Source organism: Triticum aestivum, chromosome 3A, assembly GCF_018294505.1.
Source record: "Triticum aestivum cultivar Chinese Spring chromosome 3A, IWGSC CS RefSeq v2.1, whole genome shotgun sequence".
Classification (NCBI taxonomy): domain Eukaryota; kingdom Viridiplantae; phylum Streptophyta; class Magnoliopsida; order Poales; family Poaceae; genus Triticum; species Triticum aestivum.
In genome coordinates, this window is record NC_057800.1 from 501387651 (window position 1) to 501401939 (window position 14289).

Below are 14289 nucleotides of genomic sequence, written 5' to 3' on the forward strand. Positions count from 1 at the left end.
ACACCTTAATCTCCATCATAGCATCGTTGTTGTCTCGCCAACTATTGCTTCCACGACTATTGCTACTGCTTAGTGATAAAGTAAAGCAATTACATGGTGATTGCATTTCATACAATAAACCGACAACCATAAGGATCATGCCAGTTGCCGATAACTTTTACAAAACATGATCATATCATACAACACTTTATATCTCATCACGTCTTGACCATATCACATCACAACATGCCCTACAAAAACAAGTTAGACGTCCTCTACTTTGTTGTTGCAAGTTTTACGTGGCTGCTACGGGTTTCTAGAAAGAACCGTTCTTACCTACGCATCAAAACCACAAAGATTTTTCGTCAAGTGTGATGTTTTAACCTTCAACAAGGACCGTCCATAGTCAAACTCGATTCAACTAAAGTTGGAGAAACAGACACCCGCCAGCCACCTGTGTGCGGAGCACGTCGGTAGAACCAGTCTCATGAACACGGTCATGTAATGTCGGCCCGGGCCGCTTCATCCAACAATACCGCCGAATCGAAGTAAGACGTTGGTGGTAAGCAGTATGACTATTATCGCCCACAACTCTTTGTGTTCTACTCGTGCATATAACATCTACGCATAAACCTGTCTCGGATGCCACTGTTTGGGAACATAGTAATTCAAAAAATTTCCTACAATCACACAAGATCTATCTAGGAGAAGCATAGCAACGAGACGGGAGAGCGTGTCCACGTACCCTCGTAGACCGAAAGCGGAAGCGTTTAGTAACGTGGTTGATGTAGTCGAACGTCTTCACGATCCAACCGATCCAAGTACCGAACGTACAGCACCTCCGTGTTCAACACACATTCAGCACAATGACATACCGCACACGGCTAAGAGATTGTCTGTTGTGCTTTGGGGTGCCCCTTGGCCACGTATATAAAGGAGGGGGGAGAGAGGCCAGCGGCCAGGAGGGGCGCGCCATGGGGGGAGTCCTACTTGGACTCCTAGTCCAAGTAGGATTCGCCCCCCCCCCCTTTCCTTTCTTCCACCGGAGGGAATAGGAAGGAGAGGGAGAGGGAAAGGGAAGGGGGCGCCACCCCCTCCTCCTTGTCCTATTCGGACTCCCAATGAGGGGGGCGCGCGACCACCTCCCATGGGCTTCCCTCTCTCTCCCTTAGGCCCATGTTGGCCCAACACTTCACCAGGGGGGGGGGGGGTTCCGGTAACCCCTCGGTACTCTAGAAAAAATACCTGGATCACTCGAAACCATTCCGATGTCCGAATATATCCTTCCAATATATGAATCTTTACCTCTCGACCATTTCGATACTCCTCGTCATGTCCGTGATCTCATCCGGGACTCCGAACAAACTTCGGTCATCAAATCACATAGCTCATAATACAAATCGTCATCGAACGTTAAGCGTGCGGACCCTACGGGTTCGAGAACTATGTAGACATCACCGAGACACGTCTCCGGTCAATAACCAATAGCGAAACCTGGATGCTCATATTGGCTCCTACATATACTACGAAGATCTTTATCGGTCAAACCGCATAACAACGTACGTCATTCCCTTTGTCATCGGTATGTTACTTGCCCGAGATTCGATCGTCGGGATCCTCATACCTAGTTCAATCTCGTTACCAGCAAGTCTCGTTACTTGTTCTGTAATGCATCATCCCATAACTAACTTATTAGTCACATTGCTTGCAAGGCTTATAGTGATGTGCATTACCAAGAGGGCCCAGAGATACATCTTCGATACACGGAGTGACAAATCCTAATCTTGATCTATGCCAACTCAACAAACACCTTTGGAGACACCTGTAGAGCATCTTTATAATCACCTAGTTACGTTGTGACATTTTATAGCACACAAAGTGTTCCTCTGGTATTCGGGAGTTGCATAATCTCATAGTCAGAGGAATATGTATAAGTCATGAAGAAAGCAATAGCAATAAAACTAAATGATCATTATGCTAAGCTAACGGATGGATCTTGTCCATCACATCATTCTCTAATGATGTGATCCCGTTCATCAAATGACAACACATGTCTATGGTTAGGAAACTTAACCATCTTTGATTAAACTTAACCATCTTTGATTAACGAGCTAGTCAAGTAGAGGCATACTAGGGACACTCTGTTTGTCTATGTATTCACACATGTACTAAGTTTCCGATTAATACAATTGTAGCATGAATAATAAACATTTATCATGATATAAGGAAATATAAACAACAACTTTATTATTGCCTCTAGGGCATATTTCCTTCAATATATTCATGCACGATCCTATGCTTGATGTTCAAGTCAGTGACAGTCCAATAGACTTTCGAGGCTTAAAATATATTCTAACTAAAAGTATTACTCCCTCCGGTCCATATTCCTTGTTGTTGCTTATAACTTAGTTGTACTAAAGAAGCGACAAGTAATATGGATCAAGGAGGTATTAAAATGTCTATGCTAAGAAATTACCCTTACTAAGATAATTTAGTGATATGTTCATCCCGATCTAAACAAAAAATATCTAGTATTTGTTCTTTCAAAATGTCCTTTTGCATGATGTACTTGGCTTGTTGTTTAATTTGCGCCCAATATTAATCCTCTATTTAACATGCCACATATTTTTAGGTGTTGGATATTGTGTGTTGAAAAGTCTCTTCACATGCTTATTTTTGCTAGCATGTCACTCGTCTTTTGGTCTACGTTGTTATGAAAAAATATTGAAGCAATGAGCCACCTCGTCGATTTCCATTAAAGAAACTGCCACACGTGTTCGACACTACTAAAAGAAAGAACTCGAAAACTACTAGGCTGGAGTTCTAATGCAAATAAGCACCATGCGCGGCTAGAACAAACCCAACACTCCATTGGTTGGGGAGCTCTAAATTACATATTCGACAACCAACACATCCAACAAACTCAAATATAAAGCAGATATATCATAACACTAAGAACATCATTGCACCATGCTTCAGATTTATTCATAGCTCCACCCTTCTTGACAACGAATTCTGAAAGCACATTCACTCCCTCGGTGGTTTTGATAATTCATGTCACCATACATGTTGTTGAACTAATGTTTTACTTGAGTGTGTTTTCGGAAGAGTTCAACTTAGGCGAACCTTTAGATTGATAAGTGGACCCCTTAAGATGCTAAGGAATGCTGTTCGCAAAACTTCAAGACTCTACATTTTTGATTAAGTGATCCAAGATCACGTTGAGTCCTTAGAAAAGATAATACTATTAAAAGGAGATGAGATCTTAATGATTGTCTAACTGCTCAAGTGCTTAGATTGCTCCAAAACCCTCAGTCACACTCTCATATTCACTATGTCTAAAACTCTAAAGTCCATCTCGGTCCCATCGAAACACATTCAGCTGGACTCACCAAGATACACTTGACATAGCCATTGCCAAAACCCTGGCGTCTTGGTCTCATCGAGTTGACCATTTGGTCCCACCGAAAAGCACTTGCCAACTTTCTGTTGTCAACTGAGATTCAATCGGAATTTTTGAATGGTTTTAGTCCATGACACCATAGTGTGGAAAGTGCTTAGGTCAGCTTGCCTTGGTCCCACCGAGAGGCTTCATCCGGTCTCACTAAAAAGCCTAAAGTTCAAAACCTTTTGTAAGAGGTCCGTCTCACCGAGTGGTTTCACCCTATTCCACATAAGTGTGTGTAAAGGTATGTAACGACTGAATTTTTGGTGCAACCAACTAGTTCAAAGCTTGCACTTCTTGTATCGATTTTCTAAGAAAGAACCACCTACGCTTGTGTTGAGATCAAGAGGATTCCACTCTAACCTTCGATCATTGATATCTACCCTCACCAAGTTGCTTTCCATTCCAATCCCTCTTCTACCACATAGTCAAATATGTGAGAGAATGTTTGACTGTTGAGGAGACTATCTTTTGAAGCACAAGAGCAAGTAGTTCATCATCATCGACATCTATTATCTTTTGGAGCATGGTGTCTCCTAGATTGGTTAGGTGTCACTTAGTAGCCTCCTATGCTTGTGGAGATCTACCCCGAGTGTGGCTAGTCCTTCGTGGGCATAAGCCATGATGGCATACACAACATTGCTTCCTCGGGGACCCTTCATGGGTGGAGCCCTCCATGGACTCAAGTAGTCATTATCCCTTGAGGGATTAAAATGTCCATCAACATGGATGTACGATAGCACCACTTATCGGAACCATGTGAAAGATCTTCATGTCACCCTTCCTTTGCAAAGTCTCCTAACTCTACTCTTTACTTTCTTGCCCTTGCATGTCATTTACTTTCCACTGCCCATGCTCTAGATACACATATGTAGGTTGTATTGCTTGCTATCTAACTTGTGCTAAAATCTACCTAAGTTTCAAGAGAACTAAAAGTTGCACCTTTTGCCTTGTTAGTGTCTATTCATCCCCGCCCTGTCTAGACCTATCCTTCCGATCTCACAATTGGTACATACATCCTCCATTCCTTTATGCAATGTTGAGGATATCGCTTACCATTAGCGTCTTGGTCAGTTGGGGATTAGTGATTAATCGGAAATCAGTCTATTAATCGATTTTATCGGTCGACTATTAATTGGCCATTGTTTCACAAATCTCAGGTTCCAACACTAAAATATGCTATATTCAACACCAAAACAATATTGGACATAAGTGTTACCTTGATTCCTAACCTTTGAATCATCGTATAATGACAAACAAAATAGGAAAACAACAAATATAGCATAACAAGGTCCACAAAATGCGAATAAACATAGTTTTTGCAAACATAGTGCTATGAATAGGCCCAATTTATCGGTACATTAATTCCCAATAAATCACTTGTCATAGTGATAAATCGGCTCAAATGATAAACAGTGAAGATAAGGCATAATCTTATCGGTCAACTCAAGAGTAGCGTTAAATCTTTGAATCGGAAGATTTTTTTGAACAGTGCCTTTATGTAAGTTGTATTTTTTTGGCACGATGACCAAGGCATTATAGATAATTTAGGATGAAATTATCCCTGGAAAATTTGTTGATTAACGACAAGTAGATCAATTAGGCCAGGAAAGTAAGAGATACAGGAAATAGGGAGAGAGATAATTTCCTTTTTCTCTAGAAGAAGAGATACACGCAATCAGGAGAGATATACTTTCTGTTTTTTCTAGAGGGGTAAAAATGGGATTATAAGGAATTAGGAGGATGCACCTTACATTGTGGAATTTTATCAAAAAACAAATACACGTTATATAAAGGAACGGAGGGAGTAGCTCTTTAGGCCTTGGTAAAGGACTGAGCTCGTGCTCCCCTCAAGTCAGAAATTCACGTGGTCTACCAAGATTAAATGCACAACCTACCACTTGCCAAACCAATTTGGACAAGTTGCAACAAAGGGATGTGACAGTGCTTTTCAAATAGGTTCAGTCACTTCGTGGGTGCACGCCCTACGTTCTACAAGGAAGGGTCATCGAGAGTAGTGATCGATGCATGAAATACTAAGCGTATTACCACTTATGAACTTCTATGACTTGTGACTAGTCTGGGCCTTCAGTCGAGCTCGAGCTCTAGGGAAGGTGAAGAGTGACCCTCCTATGAAATTTCTTTAAGTAGAGAGTGAGTGATTTACGTGCCGACGAGCGGGAGATCCTATATAGCGTAGTGGGTGGAATGGTAGAACTAGGTATTCTTTTGTCCTTGGGTCTATGAGCCCCTAGTTGGGCTAGGAGGGGGTTGTGGCCCATTAAGGGATTCCCTCCACCATATGAAGAATTTCTTGCTTAGACTAAGGCTACTTTGCTCCTTTGCTTTCACTTTTGACTTAGTATTTTATGCGCTTCTCTTTGTTTGACGTTGAATATGAATACTTTCTTGGAATTTTATCGACTAGGGTGGCTTATTGGGACCCATAGGGGATTGCTTGAGCTTTTATTGACCTACTTGGCTTGTGTTGACTATCATTGACTTGCATTGACCTTCCATGTGGACTGCCATGTAGGATCTGGATGGGGCCCGATATAATTTAGGCTATTCCCTCAATATGGTGAGCAAAAATTTAAGCGAAGTCTTGGTGCATGGTAGATGATTTTTATGATGGACGACCGACATGGTTTAGCAAATGTCGAGATAGAGGAAATGCTCGCATGGGAGTAGAATGAGGCAGACCCTTTGGTTTTGGAGAGGTTAATTACACACATTACTCGCACTCCCCGGCATATCATGAGGATTTTTCTGAACATTTTGCATTGATTAGCATCAAAAGAATGTACTATGAGTAGCTGTGAAAATGTGAAGCTAGAATTTTTTTGAAATGAAAATCTGAAGCTAGTATTTTTTTTGAAATGAAAATGTGAAGCTAGTATTTTTTGAAATGATAATATATTTGGATAGCATATCAAGTTACTTTTCTATAAAAAAGAACTTGAATCTGTTCATGCTTAAAGTGATCCTGAAACTATTTACTCATATGCTAGTAACTTGCTCATTAGTCTTTAGATGTTGCTGTTGTGATGATGATGTTGTTGCTGCTTTGAATGCTCATGTGTGATTGCTCAAGTGGTGCAGGTAGATCACTGACGAGCTGCCCGATGACGCCCGGAAGATTACCAACGACACCCGCATCCTCGACAGCCATCTAGTGAGTAAAGATGGTCTATTTGCACATGTGATATGTGGACTAGTGTTGTGTAGTACTAGTGCTATCACACATTGATATTTGGAAATTTCATATGATGGATATGTCTACTACATGTGTATGTGCTTACCCAAGTGCTATCTTGGCTTTTATTGTTTGTAGGGAAACTCCACATGGCCTATGTTTCGTTGAGATGTTGATTCATTTCCATTCCATCAAATTTCAGGAGCTCGATATGTCATGTTTTGAGCAAAGGTCATGCTGAATTTTTTCATGAATTTTGGCATGACTTGTGCTAAAAGTAGGACATATCAAGTGCCCGTGATTAGCCGGAAGGGGAACTAAAGAATATTCTGACAAAATATAGACCATTTTATGTCATTAATCGATATATGTAACGTTAATTGACTGATGCTTAGGGTTCACTTTCAGTCTGTTGGGGCTCCTTGTGTGACTTTCAGTCTATTCTTGAACGAATGATGCCGACTGTTGTCGTGGGGGGTTGTTTCCCTCTTCTTCTTGTGATATAACTTGGTAATGCACGAGAGAAGGGGGGAAGCGGCCATCACCGACGATCGAAATATCAGAGAGTGAGTTTGTGATGCCCTGACTTAATCATGCACTAATCATACACGCAAACGTGCACGATCAAGACCAGAGACTCACAGGAAGATATCACAACACAACTCTAGACATAAATAAAAGTCATACAAGCTTTATATTACAAGCCAGGGGCCTCAAGGGCTAGAATACATAAGCTCGAATACAAACGAGTCAGCGGAAGCAACAATATCTAAGTATAGACATAAGGTAAACAAGTTTGCCTTAAGAAGGCCAGCACAAACATCAACATGGATTTAAAAGGCAAGGCCTCCTACCTGGGAGCCTCCTAACTACTCCTGGTCGGCGGCGGCCTCCACGTAGTAGTAGGCACCCTCGGGGTAGTAGTAGTAGTCGGTAGTGGCATCTGGCTCCTAGCATCCTGTAACGCCCAATATGCAACTATACTCCATATGTGTTGAGGCACGACTTGGGGCATAAGCGCATATTGGTATGGTCGCAAGAGTGGTTGTATCTTTGCACATCTCATCTATTGAATAGATATAATATGATCTTTGGCTTACAATCGCCACAACGTCACACAATAACATCAAGTTATACAATCATTCAGGGTGAACACAAAGTCCGACTATGGACGAAATCAAACGAATAAAAGACAACCACCCAAGCTAAGTCCCGATCGACCCTACTAGGCACCACTACCGATCTTCCGGAAAGGAAACATAGTAACGGCCAAGGTCTTCGTCAAACTCCCACTTGAGCTCAGTGGCATCACCTGCATCAGACTCATTGGCACCTGCAACTGTGTTTGTAGTATACTGTGAGCCACCGGGACTCAGCAATTCTATTACCCATGGTGTCAAGACTATCAAAGCTTAAAGGTAAGGTATGGGTATAAGGTGGAGTTGCAGCAAGCACTAAGCATTGTATGGTGGCTAGCTTACGGATACAAGAATAAGATGAGAAACTACGCAACGATCGTACTCTAGTAGTGATCAAGAAGTGATCCTGAACTACTTACGTTCAATCATAATCCCACCGTGTTCTATTCCCGAACCTCGTCGAAAAGAGACCATCACGGTTAAACACGCGGTTGGTGTATTTTAATTGAGTCTGGTTTCAAGTTAACTACAACCGGATATTGAAAACTCCCATCTGCCACATAACCGCGGGCACGACTCTCGAAAGTTTAAACCTTGCAGGGGTGTCCCAACTTAGCCCATGACAAGCTCATGATCCACGGAGACAATCCTCCATCTCAAGACTCTCCGACCAGACTCGGAATCCCGGTGCATGATACGTCTCCGTTGTATCTACTTTTCCAAACACTTTTGCCCTTGTTTTCGACTCTAACTTGCATGATTTGAATGGAACTAACCCGGACTGACGTTGTTTTCAGCAGAATTGCCATGGTGTTATTTTTGTGCAGAAATAAAAGTTCTCGGAATGACCTAAAAATCAACGGAGAATTATTTTTGGAATATATAAAAAATACCGGAAGGAAGATCCACGTCAGGGGGGCCTCCACCTGTCCATGAGGGTGGGAGGCGCGCCCTACCCCCTGGGCATGCCCCCTGCCTCGTGGGCCCCCTGACGCTCCACCGACCTCGACCCTGACTCCATATATTCACTTTTGGGGAGGAAAAAACCAGGGAGAAGGATTCATCGGGTTTTACGATACGGAGCCGCCGCCAAGCCCTAAACTCTCTCGGGAGGGCTGATCTGGAGTCCGTTCGGGGCTCCGGAGAGGGAAATCCGTCGCCATCATCATCATCAACCTTCCTCCATCACCAATTTCATGATGCTCACCGCTGTGCGTGAGTAATTCCATCGTAGGCTTGCTGGGCGGTGATGGGTTGGATGAGATTTATCATGTAATCGAGTTAGTTTTGTTAGGGTTTGATCCCTAGTATCCACTATGTTCTGACATTGATGTTGCTATGACTTTGCTATGCTTAATGCTTGTCACTAGGGCCCGAGTGCCATGATTTCAGATCTGAACCTATTATGTTTTCATCAATATATGAGAGTTCTTGATCCTATCTTTCAAGTCTATAGTCACCTACTATGTGTTTCGATCCGGCAACCCCGAAGTGACAATAGTCGGGACCACTCCCGGTGATGACCGTACTTTGAGGAGTTCATGTATTCACTATGTGTTAATGCTTTGGTCCGGTACTCTATTAAAAGGAGGCCTTAATATACCTTAGTTTCCAATAGGACCCCGCTGCCACGGGAGGGTAGGACAAAAGATGCCATGCAAGTTCTTTCCATAAGCACGTATGACTATATTCGGAATACATGCCTACATTACATTGATGAACTGGAGCTAGTTGTGTGTCACCCTAGGTTATGACTGTTACATGATCGATCGCATCCGGCATAATTCTCCATCACGGATCCATTACCTACGAGCTTTCCATATATTGTTCTTCGCTTATTTACTTTTCCGCTGCTACTGTTACAATCACTATAAAACACCAAAAATATTACTTTTGCTACCGTTACCTTTTGCCACCGTTACCACTACTATCATATTACTTTGCTACTAAACACTTTGCTGCAGATATTAAGTTTCTAGGTGTGGTTGAATTGACAACTCAGCTGCTAATACTTGAGAATATTATTTGGCTCCCCTTGTGTTGAATCAATAAATTTGGGTTGAATACTCTACCCTTGAAAACTGTTGCGATCCCCTATACTTGTGGGTTATCAAGACTATTTTCTGGCGCCGTTGCCGGGGAGCATAGCTCTATTCTTTGAGTCACTTTGGATTTATATCTTCTTATCATTATGAAGAACTTGTAAGATCCAAGAACCAAGATTTATCCCTCAACTACGAGGGGAGGTAAGGAACTGCCATCTAGCTCTGCACTTGATTCACCTTCTGTTTTGAGTAAACTTGCGACACCTACTCCTGCTATTCCTTCTGATATGTCGCATGTTATTGATGATGCCACTTCTGCTTTGCATGATACTTATGATGAAACTACTTCTATTCTTGATAATACGGTGCCACTAGGTGAATTTATTGATGAACAACTTGCTAGTGCTAGAGAGAATGAAATTATTGATACCGATAATATTGATGAAAGTGATGATGAAGATTCTCCCCCTAGATATGAATTACCTATTGTTCCTGAGGGTTATGTTATGGATGAAGAAACTGCTAGATACTTTCTTGCTTGCAATGATAGGAGTGATCTTAAGAAACTATTAGCTAAGCTGAAACAAAAAACTTTGAATGCTAGAATAAAATATGATCCTGCTTATGCTACTTCACCTATCTTTATTACTGATAAGGATTATGATTTCTCTGTTGATCCTGAGTTAATTACTCTGGTTGAATCTGATCCTTTCTATGGCCATGAATCTGAAACTGTTGTGGCCCATCTTACTAAATTAAATGATATAGCTACCATGTTCACTAATGATGAGAAAACTCGCTACTATTACATTCTTAAATTATTTCCGTCTCATTAAAGGGTGATGTTAAGATATGGTTTAATTCTATTGATCCTGGTTGTGTGCGTAGTCCCCAGGATATGATTTACTACTTCTCTGCAAAATATTTCTCTGCTCATAAGAAACAAGCTGCTTTGAGGGAAATGTATAATTTCGTGCAAATTGAAGAAGAGTCTCCCACAAGCTTGGGGGAGGCTTCTCCAATTACTTAATTCTTTGCCTAATCATCTCAAGAAAAATGAGATACTTGATATCTTTTATAATGGACTAACCGATGCTTCCAGAGACCACCTGGATAGTTGTACTGGTTGTGTTTTCAGGGAAAGAACTGTTGATGAAGCTAATATTCTATTGAATAATATGTTGACTAATGAAAATAATTGGACACTTCCTGAACCAACTCCTGAGCCAACTCCGAAGAAAAGGGGTATTCTATTTCTCAGTCCTGAATATATGCAAGAGGCAAAGAAATCTATGAAAGAAAAAGGTATAAAAGCTGAAGATGTTAATAATTTACCTCCTATTGAAGAAATACATGGTCTTAATTTACCGCATGTTGAAGAAATACATGGTCTTGATAACCCGACACAGGTAGTAAAGGTAAATTCTCTCTATGGATATGATAAAGCTGAAATCCCTCCTACTAAGTTTGCTAGCCAATGTTTGGATGAATTTGATAACTTTATGGTTAAGCAAGAAGATTTTAATGCTAATGTTGGTAGACAATTGAAACATAATGCTCATATGATTGAACACTTGAGTGATTATATGGCTAATGTAAAAGGTGAACTAAAACTTATTAGTAAACATGCTTCTATGGTTAACACTCAAGTAGAACAAGTACTTAAAGCTCAGAATGATTTGCTCAATGAATTAACTAGTAAGAAAAATGATAATGATGTTAGAGTTATGACCAGAGGTGGTAAAATGACTCAGGGACCTTTGTATCCTGAGGGCCATCCTAAGAGAATTGAGCAAGATTCTCAGAGAAATAATATTGATGCACCTAGTCCTTCTAAGAGGAAGAAAAAGAAAAATGATAGGACTTTGCATGGTTCTAGTGAACCTGTTGATGACACAACTGAAAATCCCAATGATATTTCTGATGCTGAAACCGGTAATGAGCATGAACCTAGTGATAATGTTAATAATGATGTTCATATTGATGCTCAACGTAATGACAATGAAGTAGAGATTGGACCTCCTGTTGATCTTCATAACCCACAATCAAAGAATCAACGTTATGGTAAGAGAGACTTTGTTGCTAGGAAGCACGGTAAAGAAAGAGAACCATGGGTTCAGAAACCCATGCCCTTTCCTCCTAAACCATCCAAGAAAAAGGATGAAGAGGATTTTGAGCGCTTTGTTGAAATGATTAGACCTATCTTTTTGCATATGCGTTTGACTGATATGCTTAAAATGAATCCTTATGCTAAGTACATGAAAGATATTGTTACTAATAAAAGAAAGATACCGAAAGCTGAAATTTCCACCATGCTTGCTAATTAAACTTTTAAGGGTGGAATACCTAAGAAACTAGGAGATCCAGGAGTACCAACTATACCATGCTCCATTTAAAGAAACTATGTTAAAACTGCTTTATGTGATCTTGGAGCCGGTGTTAGTGTTATGCCTCTCTCTTTATATCGTAGACTTGATTTGAATAAGTTGACACCTACTGAAATATCTTTGCAAATGGCTGATAAATCAACTGCTATACCTGTCGGTATTTGTGAGGATGTGCCTGTTGTGGTTGCAAATGTTACTATTTTAACGGACTTTGTCATTCTTGATATTCCCGAGGACGATAGTATGTCTACTATTCTTGGAAGACCCTTTTTGAATACTCATGGGCTGTTATTGATTGCACCAAAGGCAATGTCACTTTTCATGTTAATGGTAATGAGCATACAGTACACTTTGCGAGGAAACAACCTCAAGTCCACAGTATCAATTCTATTGGAAAAAATTAAACAATTACTATTGGAGGTTTTGAATTTCCTCTTCCTACTGTCAAGAAGAAATATGATATTCTTATTGTTGGGGACATGCATATCCCCGTTGAGGTAACCTACTGTTATTCAAAAATTCTCCGGTTCCATGTTATTCGGAATGAGTTTGTTAACAAGACCTGATCAACCTTGTTAGTGGATTCCTTTTGATGAGCATGAGATGGATGAATTTAGAAAACACAACTCTCTGTACCCTCTTTTTACTTTCTGTTATTTATATTAAAAAATGCAAAAATAATATTGTTATGTCTGTTTTCTGAATTATCAATGCAATAAAAAATACCATGAAAATAAAAGTTCTCCAAATGCCCTGAAAATTAAATATGTTTTTTTCTAGAATATTTGAGAATATTTGGCAGTGAGAACACAGCAGGGGGAGCAAGCACCTGGCCACCAGGGTCTAGGGTGTGCCCCCCTCTTGGTGCGCCCCCCTGCTTCGTGGGCCCATGATGGCTCCCCTCCACTTATTCCAGCTACCACACACTCATTCTTCCTCCCACAAACATCACTAGCCAGCTCAAACCCGAGTCCAAGCTCATCTTGCTGCCATTTTCGATCTCCTTGCTCAAAGCTCCATTCACAAAACTGCTTTGGGGGATTATTCTTTGGTATGTGACTCCTCCAATGGTCCAATTAGTTTTTGTTCTAGTGCTTTATTCATTGCAAATTTTTGCTGCTTAGGTGACCCTGTTCTTGAGCTTGCATGTCAAATTTATGTGGTCAAAAGTAGTTTTGATGCATGATATGGCCTCTAGGCGTTTGTAGGAGTAGTTTCTATCAATATTGTTGAGTTTGGCTCACATTTATTTTGAAGTTACTAAAAATTTCAGATATTTTCAGAAAAAGATGAAGAGATTTTTGAGGGGCTCATCGAGCCGAAGCTCGAAGGATAAGCAAAGTGAGGAGGATAAGAGGTCCAAATATAATCTCCCTCGCACCGCGGAGGTTCGACCGTGTGAATGGCCTTGTGATGATTTCTTGGGAGCAGCCGGGATTTATGATGATTTCTATGAGTTGGTTGAGAATGCAGCCCTTACCGCCTTCCTCCACGACCAACGCGAACAATATCTCTTACTCACCAATATGTTTGTGCAAAACATTCATTTCCATGCTAGGATCTCACCACCTTCGGTGGAATTTTATTTATATGATGAGCATAAGGAGATGTCACTTCATGACTTTTGTCGGATTTGTTTGATCTCTTTTGAGGGCAGTGTAGAGGAACCACATTGTGACAATGCGGAAGGCTTTATTGATACAATTGTTGTAGGGGAAACGAGGAAAGTTTCCGACGCAAGAATCACTAGCATACATTTTCCTGTTTTACGTTACTTTGCAATATTTGCTAGTAGATGCTTAATTGGTCGCGGAAACTGTGGCAACCTTAGTGCCCCCGATATTGTTATTTTGTGCCATGCCTTGTTCCATGATGACACATTTAGTATGGGCGCTATTGTTGCAAAGCGGTTAAATCTTAACCTTACTAAGGGCCCCATCTTGGGAGGTATCTTTGCCTCATGCCTCGCTGCACACTTTAACATACCTATTAGGCATTATGAGAAGGAAGAGAAGTTGCTGCCTCCTGTTTTTCTAGACTATAAGAGTATGGTAGCACATGATTTTATCATTAAGAATAAGGAAAATATGCTTAAGTA